The following is an 11,225-nucleotide window of genomic DNA, read 5'->3' on the forward strand; positions in this document are numbered from 1 at the left end:
GTAAAACATTGCTTCCAACTCCTGATATGCATCTTTATTTTCATTTTTTAGATTATTTCTTGGTAATAACCAGGACATAACTCATGGCTGACTCCTTTTCTAACTCTCCAACTTGCCTCAGTGCCTCCCAAAGCCTAGTCCCTGATGGTAAGGCCCTGTGTCCCCTCAGTTAGGGTGAGGCCCATGGCAGTCGCCTGGGTCTATTAAGAAACCTTTATTTGTAGCCCTGCGCTTCATTAGATAAACTGGTTTTCTGCATGTAGACTGCAAGTAATCACTGCACACAAACAAAATGAACTCTGCCGCCTAGCACTAGATAAGTAACGCTTCAAAAACTATTACTCTAGGCCTCTTCATAGACTCAGTCCCTTCCCAGCCACCTCCCCACCCCACCCCCTGGCTAAAGCGAATGTGTATTTATTTGCTGTCTGAAATTCTTTCTATCCTGGTTTCACAATCCTCCCTGCCTCGGTGTCAGAAGTCATATAGTTGCACAGACAAGCTTATCTTTAGGCAGCAGTTTCTAAAACAAATGTAAATCCTTTGCTTTTCTCTCCCCTGCCCACCCCTGACACTGTACTGCATCGCGTAAGCTTCCAAGCTTGCTTTTAGAACTTCGTCCTTGAGCACATGGGACATGGAAAAATACCGCCTGATAGGGTGGCTAATCTAGTGGGATGACTGGAGATCAGTGGATTAGGGAGATTGTGGCGTCAACTGAAGATCAAGGTCCACTGTGCTTCATGCCACTCCTTTAGAACACAAAGGCCAATATCATTCTTGCCACACCAGCTTAAAACCTGATACCTTGGAAGCCGGTTAGGTGAGGCAGCACTTGCTGAACCCAGGGCAAGCAAATATTCTCACCTGCAAGCCTGCTTGGCAGAGCAGGGTTGAAAGTGGGGCACAGAGAAAGTCACCTCAACCATTCTGTACTCTTCTTGCCTTTAACAAGCCCCCATTTTAACCAAGTTTCATCCCTCCTCTTTTTAAAGCCTCCCGAAGGACCCATAATTGCTCTCGATAGAGCTCCTTCAAGTGTAATTTAAATGTAATTCACTTACACAGTCAATCTGATCAGCCCTTACTAATCCATCGCCTGTAACTCATTTTTCATTATTATTTCTTGAATGAGTGATTTAAAAAATTGCATATGCATCTCGTTCCCAAGTCTCTCTCTGAGCCTCTTTGTGATGGGGATGGAGTAAGCACCAGCCTGTATTTCCTTCCTAGTTCCCCTTCCTGAGGCGCTTCCCCCTTGGGGAGATTTCGGTGAATGCTGAAGATACTTTCTTGGGCAGAAAGGAAGGGGCTTCCCATCCTCTGTGGAAGAACCACAATGACAAGCCCCCCAGCACCCCACCTTCTTATTCCCAGTTGTGTGACCTCAGTTTCCCTGACCCCGTCTCCGTGGCTCTCCTCGCAGCCCTCTTGAGGACTTGTTTCTCCACCCCGTGGCTGCTCTGCCAGGCACGGTCTGGGCCTAGACATCCGCAGTCACCAGGTTGGCTTCCGAGGAGCAGCGGCAGCAGGAGGAAGTCTGAAGCTCTGGTGAATGTCTTCCTTTTGGAGCAGGGCCTAAGGCCAACCTGAGTCCAGGAGGAAGAGACGAAGCAGGACAGATGCAGTGGAGGATGAGGACGGGGGACACAGAAGCGCCTTCCTGCCGAAGTGTACAGTGAGGGGGCGTGGGGACCACACTTGGGGCTCTGCAGCGGCAGCTGGAGAAGAGGATGACCTCGAATTGCAGAGGATGCCCTGGAAGGCAGAAGGGGGAAAGAGACTCAGAGAGAAACAGGCGGAGAGACAGTAGGGAGAAGCAGGGGGAAAGGGTGAGGGGAGAGAAAAGAATTACCTGCACAAGACGGCCACTTGGATGGAGGATGAGGAATAGAGAGCCCGGAAGGCAAGAAGTAGGTCTAAATTCTTGGCACACATTCATACACAGGAGGCCCGGATATCTGTGGGTGCTGGGGGTTATGTGCACCAAAGGCCCACCTAGCCTATAGTTGCTATGTCGATGAGGCCTTTTCCCTCTCAATGTCCTATGATAGCCAGAAGCGTTATAACTGCTTAAAGGAAGGTGGCTAGGAAAGTTGAGAAAGTACATATTCTCTAGAGTGCTCTGCTATATTTTTCTACATTTTTATTTCCTCCAAGAGTGACAATCCCTCAAAAGCCCAGGAGCCTGCTTGGAAGGGGAAATTAGGGGCCATGTGGCTTGAAGGCCAAGAGAGGAAGCTGCAGTATCTCTAGGTGTGAGCGTAGGGCTGGCCCAGCCTCCTGGAGAGGGGCTTCTCCAGGCCCAAGCCCAGGACCACAAGAACAGCAGCTTCGGGTGTGGGAGAGCAGCTGCTCTGGCCAATAGAACCACAACAACTGGGGTGTCTGAGCCAAACACAGCCCACCAGGGACACCCCATTGTTGGATCGGGCACCATATTTTCCTCCTCCCACCTGGAAAGTGATGCTGTAAGCTGCCATCTGACTTATTCTCCAGGCTCAGCTCAAGCCCACCTCCAGCAAGAGGCCTCCCCCACCCGCTCCCACCCTTATTTGAACCAACAGCCCTCGTAGCATCTACCGATTACAGTTTGCTATTCATCGGTTTTCCCAAGCAGATTGATATTTTGATGCCATGAGCAATAGGGTTTTCAGAATTAAATAGAAAACTTTAGCACTGTATGAAAACTTTAAGAAAAAAATGGACTACTGGCCGGGTGCGGTGGCTCAAGCCTGTAATCCCAGCACTTTGGGAGGCCGAGACGGGCGGATCATGAGGTCAGGAGATCGAGACCATCCTGGCTAACATGGTGAAACCCCGTCTCTACTAAAAAATGCAAAAAAAACTAGCCGGGCGAGGTGGCGGGCGCCTGTAGTCCCAGCTACTTGGGAGGCTGAGGCAGGAGAATGGCATAAACCCGGGAGGCGGAGCTTGCAGTGAGCTGAGATCCGGCCACTGCACTCCAGCCTGGGCGACAGGGCGAGACTCCGTCTCAAAAAAAAAAAAAAAGAAAAAATTGGACTACTGGCAGAAGTATCTTCCATTAATGCAAGTAGGAGCCGGCTTTATAATTTTTAGTTGGACTTTTTTTTTTAAATCTGGGAAAGTTGTAAGTGAAGATGAAGAATCTGCAAAGACATATCCCCCAGTGTTTAAAAAGAAATGCTTGGGCAAACAGGCTACCTTCAGGTTGTATTTTTTATTTTAATGAAGCAGGTCAGTCTCAGAAAGAAATGTCATAAAGAAAATGTGGCACATATACACCATGGAATACTATGCAGCCATAAAAAAGAATGAGATCACATCTTTTGCAGCAACATGGATGCACCTGGAGGCCATTATTCTAAGCTAATTAATTCATAAACAGAAAATCAAATACTGCATATTTTCACTTATAAGTGGGAGCTAAACATTAGGTACACATGGTCAAAAAATGGGAACGGTAGACACTGGGGAATACAAGAGGCAGGAGAAGGAGAGGGGGTTAAGGGTTAAAAACACTATCTATTGGGTACTATGCTCACTACCTGGGTGACAGATTCATTTGTACTCCAAACCTCAGCATCATGAAATTATAGCTTTGTAATAAATTTGCCCATGTACCCCCTAATTCTAAAATAAAAGTTGAAAAAAAAAAAAAAAGAATGCTCCATTCTCAAGGAGGAAACCAGAAGCCCAAGGAATAAAACTGCAAAGGATGTACTGTGGGAGGGAGATGTGATGCCAGCTGATATTTCAGTTAACATCATTACTGTTCTTGGTAACAGTAACAAGGCTCTGGTTATAAGTTCCATAGGTCTTGAATGGTCTGCCTCTACTTTTCCCATAAGCTAATTATTTTTCACCCTTCATTTTCCAGAAATGAGAGTTTTCGTGGGCGATGAGGCAGATGAACATACGAGATTGCAGTAGAAACTCCAGTTTGTGGCCGGGCGCGGTGGCTCACGCCTGTAATCCCAGCACTTTGGGAGGCCGAGGCGGGTGGATCACGAGGTCAGGAGATCGAGACCATCCTGGCTAACATGGTGAAACCCCGTCTCTACTAAAAATACAAAAAACTAGCCGGGCGTGGTGGCGGGCGCCTGTAGTCTCAGCTACTTGGGAGGCTGAGGCGGGAGAATGGCGTGAACCCGGGAGGCGGAGCTTGCAGTGAGCCGAGATCACACCACTGCACTCCAGCCTGGGAGACACAGCGAGACTCCGTCTCAAAAAAAAAAAAAAAAAAGAAACTCCAGTTTGTGGCGATTTCTGGCTCATTGACCTATGACACTTTTTTTTCGGATTCTTATCTCACTTAACTTTGCTATTTGTATTAGTTTCCAAATGCTACTATAGCAAATTTCCATAAGCTTAGTGGCTTAAAACAACCCAACTGTGTTATCCCACAGTCTGAAGGTCAGAAGTCCTTTAAAATCAGGGTGTAGACAGGGCTGTGTTCCCTCCCACCTTGGCCAGCTTCTAGAGATGCTCTCGCTCCTTGGCTCAAGGCCCCTCTCGTCTTCCAAAGACAGCCATGTCCGATCTTAACTCACATAACTCCAACCGTCTTGACTCTTTTTCCCACTTATCAGGACCCTAGTGATACACTGGGCCCACCTGGATAATCTAGGCCCATCTTCCCACCTCAGAGCTTTAACTTAATCTCATCTGCAAAATCCCTTTTGTCGTGTAAGTTAACATTCACAGGTTTGGGGATCAGGGTGTGGACATTTTAGGGGTGTCATTATCCTGCCTGCCATGCTGTGGCTATTCACCTTTCTATGTGTTCATGCTTTGGCACCCCTAGCAGATGGGAAGCTCCTTTAGGGAGCAGGGTACTGCTTCTTTGTCATTCTGTTCCCCACAGCAATTGCCCAATTCAGATACTCAGAAGATATTTTTCAATCAGTTTTCCTTCCTGACTCCTGGTTTGAATAACACAGAAGTGTATTTACAGGTAGTAGCTGTGTTGAGCCAGTCATGGTATCTTACCTTCTTGCTCGTCAGTGGGATACAAAGATGATTCAATATTGCCCCAATTTTCTATAAATTTGCCAGGTCGGGCACAGGGGCCCTCACCTGTAATCCCAGCATTTTAAGAGGCCAAAGCAAGAGGATTACTTGAGCCCAGAAGCCCAAGACCACCCTGGGCAGCATAGTGAGACCTCGTCTCTAGAAAAACATTTAAAAAGTTAACTGGGCATGGCGGTGCCTGCCTGAAGTCCCAGCTACTTGGGAGGCTAAGGTGGGAGGATTTCTTGAGCCCAGAAGTTCGAGGCTGCAGTGAGCCATGATCACACCACTGCACTCCAGCCTGGGTGACACAGTGAGACCCTGTCTTAAAATAATAAATAAATAAATTTGCCTTGCAAAATGTTCAAGATGGCTGGACAGCACCCACAGGGTAAGCTCTTTGACACAGGAACGACATATACAACTAAAGATAAAAATAATGTGATACTTGATTGAGCATAATTTTATGGAGCAAAGAGATGCCAGAATGAGCGGAGAAAGCAACCAGGGAGAGGAGAGCCAAGTGGGTTTATTCTCTCCAAATTTTGAATAAAGTCATGGGGAAATCAAAGTAGTAGGAAGGGGTCCAAATGAAGTGTGCAAAGATGTAAGAGTATAATCGTGAGAACCCAAGATAGCAAGATACGTGTATGTCTAAATACACCAGAACAGCAAAGGAGAGCTTACTTTATTTAAAGTGACACAAATAAAATGGAAAAATATAGCGATGCTACTGGAGGCTGAGGGTGGGAGGAGACACTGGTATAAGCAGCTTTCTTGGTCCTTTGCTTTTGTCGATCAATTTTCCAGGATTACCTAAAATGCAGCCAGATTTATCCCAGTAAGAAAAAACTTACCCCCTTTCTGGATGCCCAGAGCACTTTGTTTCCACAGTACAAAGTGCTGACCACATGTGGCTTCAAATTTTGCTGTGGAAATCCCTTTACACCCCCTGAAAGCAGATTCAGGTGTGCTAGATGGTGTTTTCCAAAGATGAAAATGTCACAGTATCCCCCACTCATGTGCTTCCAGAACTTGGCCACAACCCATCAAGACGTAGAGTCTAATTCTGTTTCCTTGAGTCAAGGCAGGTTTGAGACTCACTCACAACCCATAGAAGGCAGTACAACGGGTGCTACCTAGCTTCTAGGTCATCAAAGATGGCTGAGCTTCTGTCTTGCTGGGGCATTTGATCTTGGAGCCCTGGGCTTCCATGTAAAGTCCGAGTACCCGAGGCAGCCATGCCGTGAGGGAGGCCACAGCGCCTGGGAAGGACCCGGATGGACGCTACAGTCAGCAGACATCATCCTCCAGTGCTCCAGGCCAGGGCCAGACATGTGAGGAAAGGAGCCTTTAGATGATAATACACCCCAACTGCTGCATTACCCCCAGCGTTCAAGGCCCCAGCTATCATGCAGCAGAGACAAGCCACTCCTGCTGTCTAAATTCCAAACTCGCCGGGCGCAGTGGCTCATGGCTGTAATCCCAGCACTTTGGGAGGCTGAGGCGGGCGGATCACGAGGTCAGGAGTTCAAGACCAGCCTGACCAATATGGTGAAACCCCATCTCTACTAAAAATACAAAAAAACTAGGCATGGTGGCACGTGCCTGTAATCTCAGCTACTCGAGAGGCTGAGACAGGAGAATTGCTTGAATCCAGGAGGCAGAGGTTGCAGTGAGCGGAGATCATGTCACTGCACTCCAGCCTGGGTGACAGAGTGAGAATCCATCTTAAAAAATAAATAAATAAATAAATAAATATAATAAAATAAATTCCAAACCCACAGACTCTGAGAGCATAAATAAGGTGATCATTTTTAAGCCACTAAATTAAGGGGTGACTTCTTATGCAGCAACAGTACCAGGGGAACCAGGCATGAGCAGTGCACATATGTTCACTGAAGTTATATTTGGGAAGTTTTCCTGGTTAAGAGCTCTAATTATAGCCATTATGTTAACAGAGAAACCAACACCTAGGAAAATTAGAGGGTAATCAGTGGCTTCTCCGGGACTTCAGCTACAGTGATGGGTGAGAGGAACATGACAAGGATCAATTCTGAGAGTGCTGGCCGGGTGCAGTGGCTCAAACCTATAAGCCTTCATTTTTTCAGGTCGAGGTGGGTAGATCGCTTGAGTCCAGGAGTTCAAGACCAGCCTGGGCAACATGGCAAAATCCCATCTCTACAAAAAATACAAAAATTAACTGAGAGTGGTTGTGCTCACCTGTAGCCCCAGCTACTCAGGAGGCTGAGATGGGAGGATCACCTGAGCCTGGGGAGGCCAAGGCTGCAGTGAGCCATGATTGTGCCACTACACTGCAGCCTGGGTGACAGAGTGAGACCCTGTATCAAAAAAAAAAAAAAAAAAAGAAAAAAAAATAGAGGTTATTTTACTTGAAGCAAGAAAAAAATATTTTCTGGAAGGGAATCACTTCTCTAAAAAAGAAAAGTAGCAGAATGTTTGTGCCTAGAGACAAGTGAGAATAGGCACCCGTCACCCATCCGTGTCCGCCAGGATGAGCTGCCCACAGGCGAGGTGGGGGACCACCGCCCAGCTGAGGCAGGAGTGGCCCCTGCAGGGGTAAAACAGCGAAGAAGGCTTTCCAAGCAGTGCTGCAAAAAGGCCTTTCTATTGTTTTTTATGTAAGTCCGTTTCATGCCACATTTTGGGTGAAACACACACACACAGTCTGCACAGCTGACAGTGAACAGGACTTCCTGGTGACTCTGGGTAAAGTCATTGTTGCTGGGAGAGAAGGGAAATGCATGTTTCTGGTGAGTTTTGCCTTATGTGGCTAAATGGGAGAAATTTGGCAAATTTCCCAGTGCAAGAGGTCTATGGGACAGTCTGAAAAAGGAGGGGAGGATCATCTCCACCAGTTACTGAAGTGAAAGTGGACTGTTCTTTTCTGGGGACCCCTCCTAACAGAGAAAGGGTTGAAATGAAAACCACAGCACAGCCAATTTTGTAGTATTATCTGGCCAGTTTAGTAGCCTATAGGTATATTGTTTAAGGCATTTAGAAATCCAAGTGGTTGTTATTGGGACTATTATTTTCTTTGCTTAAGATATCTAACCAATTTTGCATAAACTAGGATGGGGAATATACAGGCCTTGGTGTTTCTTTTCCAATTAAAGAAATCTCAGTAAATAATTATGGAGCAGGTAACTCCCAAAATGTTCCCTTGGATAATGAAATTCCAAGAAAGAGCCTTTAAAAATTTGTAGTAGGCTGGGCACGATGGCTCACGCCTGTAATCCTAGCACTTGGGAAGGCTGAGGTGGGTGGATCATTTGAGTCCAGGAGTTTGAGACCAGCCTGGACAACGTGGTGAAACCCTGTCTCTACAAAAGGTTTTAAAATTAGCCAACCTGTAGTCCCAGATACTCAGGAGGCTGAGGTGGGAGGATCATTTAAGCCAGGGAGGTCAAGGCCACAGCGAGTCGTGATTGTGCCACTGCACACAAAAGGAGATCCTGTCTCAAAATATAATAACAATAAGTAAATAATAAACATTTGTAGTAAATAGATGTCTGTTTCTGGGGCTTATTCTGCATTATAAATCTACTCAGCATCAAGGTCCCAGGATTAAATTTTAAACGTCAAGCTTCCTTCTTGTCCTGAAATGCGTCAACAGGTACTGAGTGTTGGCTCAAAGTAACTTGGTCTTACTTGAGGTAATGCTCTATCAGATACCCTCAATTATCTGGTCACTACACAGCCAAATCTCCTGCAGGCCTGGGCTGCCATTCTGGAGAAAGTGAATCACAAATCACCTTGAATTAAGATAATGTAGCTTCTACCACACGTAAGCCCCCAAACCTCAGTGATAAAACACAACAGAAATTCACTTCCCACTCACGCAGGAATTGGCACAAGGCAAGAATGAGGGAAGTGCCACACAATCCTGTGCAGCCTGTGCTGAGACAGGCTCTGCCATCCTACAGGCATGTCCCCAGCACTGCTGCCAACAGACAGGATCGGAGAGCAAAGGATGGACGGGAGGGTTTTGTGGGCCAGGTGTGGAAGTGTCATAGGTCACTTCCTCCTAGCTTCCCACAGCCAGAACTGTCACCTGGCCCAAATTATTAAGGAGATGCAGGTCTCTCTTGAAAACATCTCTCTCTGGCCGGGCGCGGAGGCTCACGCCTGTAATCCCAGCACTTTGGGAGGCCGAGGCAGGCGGATCACGAGGTCAGGAGATCGAGACCATCCTGGTTAATACGGTGAAACCCCGTGTCCACTAAAAATACAAAAAATTAACCGGGCGTGGTGGCAGCGCCTGCAGTCCCAGCTCCTAGGGAGGCTGAGGCAGAAGAATGTCGGGAACCCGGGAGGCAGAGCTTGCAGTGAGCTGAGCTCGCGCCACTGCACTCCAACCTGGGTGATAGATCAAGACTCTGTCTCAAAAAAAAAAAAAAAAAAAAATCTCTCTGGCTGAGCAGCTACTTCCCAGCAACAGAGAAGGGGAGCAGAGTTCCCTGATGAGCGTCCAACCTTTGGCTGCCATGTCACTTACACTGGATTCTGCCCAGCCCCAGCCTGTGGGATAGCGCCACAGATTATCAAACCGCTCCTAGTCCCAGCAGGTCCGTAAGACCATGCTTTGCTGTCTTGATCTGTATTACATTAGTTTGCAGCAGTGCTTTGGAACTGGGAGATGGTCCTTCCTGTGGGGATGCAGCAAAGATGGATGAGGCTAGGTCTGCCCCGCGCACCCTGTTTCCAGTGCTCCTTCACCAAGGAGGCCAACCAAACATGGGAGCTTCTTATGAAAGGGAAGCATGTTCCTCTGGTGCTCAGTGATAGATGACCACCTTAGAGTATGCAGCGCCCAGGGCAGGCTCAGGTGTCAAGAAGACTTGCTGTGGAGCTAGGCCCTGGCCAGGATTTCACTCAGTAATAAACTCTAGGTGTTCTTTTTCCTCTGTGAGTAGCTACCAATGACAGAATGGCGGGATTCAATGCTGAAGGTAAGCAGACCTGCTCAGAGATCTGTTTATCTACACAATGAGTTAGCTTGCCCTGTGGCCCCATCACTCTATGTAAATCTAGATTATTTTTAAGGAATGGCAAATATAAGCCATGATTTATTGTTATCTCATTATACTAGGCACTGTGCAAAATACAATACAGTTTTCATCTATCATAATAACAACAGCTCTGCAAGGTAGACATTATTGCTTTTATTTTAAAATGAGGTGCCTAAGCAAGGTTAGACAGCTCCCTCAAGGTCACTGATGAGCAGCCGAGCTGAGACTGGAGTCCAGGCCTATGTAATTCTAAGCTCTGCTCTCCTTCCTACGTGCCATATGATGCATACCCCACCACCAGGCTGCGGGATGCTTGCCACCAGCCTCCTAGAGTAAATGCTTAGCACACACACGGCAAACACCCACCTGCTCATCCCCCCCATAAGACTCACCGCAGTGAGCCTTCTCAGGACACTAACAGTAAGCACGGTACACTCACCTTGATAGAGTAACTCCCGTGTACAAGAAGTTTGTAGAAAACATCTTCATTGAACAGTGAGTGTCCATTGCACATGACTGTGCATATGAACAACATAGCATCTGGCCACACCCACCCCTCTTCAGCCATGCCAAGGGTGGGCTGCAGAGTTACAACAGCTGTTTCGGATTCCTGTAAGTGTTCATGTCACCATCATGACAGGAAGTACAAGGTCCACTTCTCTTCGCCTCTGCTTCTTCAGAGTTAACAAACCAGGGAAGTGTGCCTTGTCTTTCTCCAGATAGGTTGAAAAGGCCGTAGGAATTCAGAGAGTAACCAACTCGTCACCAATACAGCCTTTTTGCCAGGCCACCAGAACACTGGAAAAGATAGTTACTACTGCTAAGAGTCATACCATTGAGCAGAATCTTCCACCGTGAAACATTTTCCTGCGTGTCTTTGAATTCTTTAAGCAAAGGCAGGGCAGTTTGACACTGGAAATCACAACAAAGAAAAGCACATTGCCCATTCCCTAACCGCCATTATTAAAATAATTACTTCATTTATTGGAGTGTTTCACATTGCTGGACACTATAGTGGATGCTTTACACACATTGTCTTATTCAGTCCTCACATTGATCCTACAAAGACATTAATTTTATTATTTCCCTTTTGCAGAAGAAAACGAAAACAACTAAGAGTCAGATTAAGTAAGCACATAGCACACGACAGCATAACCTGAGCCCTGGTTTGTTTGAATCCCTCTAAAGCCCATGCTT

The 11,225-nt window shown here is 46.9% G+C and overlaps 1 long non-coding RNA gene across 1 annotated transcript; it reads right to left on the reverse strand.

Annotated features, from left to right (window-relative positions):
- Positions 1-5,667: 5,667 nt before the first annotated feature.
- Positions 5,668-10,940, reverse strand: LOC135971045 (uncharacterized). Its single transcript, XR_010587097.2, has 3 exons — positions 10,468-10,940; positions 8,367-8,471; positions 5,668-6,725 (listed from the first exon to the last, which is right to left on the reverse strand). It is a non-coding gene; the product is annotated as an uncharacterized lncRNA (long non-coding RNA).
- Between the last annotated feature and the right edge of the window lie 285 nt (positions 10,941-11,225).

Source organism: Macaca fascicularis, chromosome 5 (assembly GCF_037993035.2).
Source record: "Macaca fascicularis isolate 582-1 chromosome 5, T2T-MFA8v1.1".
Taxonomy (NCBI): Eukaryota; Metazoa; Chordata; class Mammalia; order Primates; family Cercopithecidae; genus Macaca; species Macaca fascicularis.